Source organism: Schistocerca serialis, chromosome 4 (assembly GCF_023864345.2).
Source record: "Schistocerca serialis cubense isolate TAMUIC-IGC-003099 chromosome 4, iqSchSeri2.2, whole genome shotgun sequence".
In the NCBI taxonomy this organism is placed as follows: Eukaryota; Metazoa; Arthropoda; class Insecta; order Orthoptera; family Acrididae; genus Schistocerca; species Schistocerca serialis.
The window spans coordinates 700,820,321-700,821,387 of NC_064641.1; positions in this window are offsets into that span (position 1 = coordinate 700,820,321).

The following is a 1,067-nucleotide window of genomic DNA, read 5'->3' on the forward strand; positions in this document are numbered from 1 at the left end:
ATTACCATTACCATCATTACCAACTTTATCATCAACATCATTATCATTGCACATATTTAGGTCATACACATTCAAATTATCCCCCAAAATATTATTTCCCCTTTCTAAAGTTACCAGATCCCTTTCACCAACATTTTCATTCTCACAGCATGCATTCTCTCTTTCATTCCCACACATCTCTGAACTACTACAAATTACATCATCTGACAAAGTGTTGTTCTTTTCTGCCCAAGTGTAAACCGGTGTTAAATTAAATGAATCACAATTACTTTTATCTACTGTATGTTCTTGTGTACTGAAAATGTTATCTTTATCATCATTATTTTCCTCTTGAAATTTCTTCAATAAGTAACAACTAATGGCCTCATGTGATAGCTTAGGTTTGGAACTGTCCTGTTGGGTTTATGATAGTCACATCCATTGGTCCTTTCATCATGCTCACCTTCTGCCTCAATCTTGCGTACCTTCAAGGGGGCGTCTACTCGTTTTTTATTTCCGGTTCCTGTTTGAACTGCAGATTGTGGTTCTGCCAATGTCTCTGATCAACATTTCTGATCCCATTCCTATGCCAAACATTACCTGATTGTTGGTAGTTTCTATTGTACTGACCTCTATCAAAATTTCTGTGATTTTGATCCCTAAAGTGTTCTCTATTTTGTTGATTATTAACACGAAAATGTTGTTCTTGTTTTGGATAAAAATTATGGTCCTTCTTTTCAAAATTGTTATATCCCCCTAAATTTTGACTGACACCATGATAATTGTTTTGTTCCCTTTTTTGAAAGTTATCATTTCCCCAATTTTGACAATTACCTTTCTGAGTAAACCCACTGTGTGTTCTTGTTGTTACCCTATCCAACTTTTCAATATAATTGAGAAACTGCTCTACATTACTATCAGGACAATGAACTAAACTCAACTGCATTGCTGATGGCAATCTTCTCTTTAAGGTATCAATTTTGATCAAGTCATCCAAAGGTTTTGTTAAATGAATAAGTTTTTGAAGTTCACTTTTGCAAAATTGTTTCATGTTCCCATCTGATTCTCTATAGTTTCGCCCATTCAAA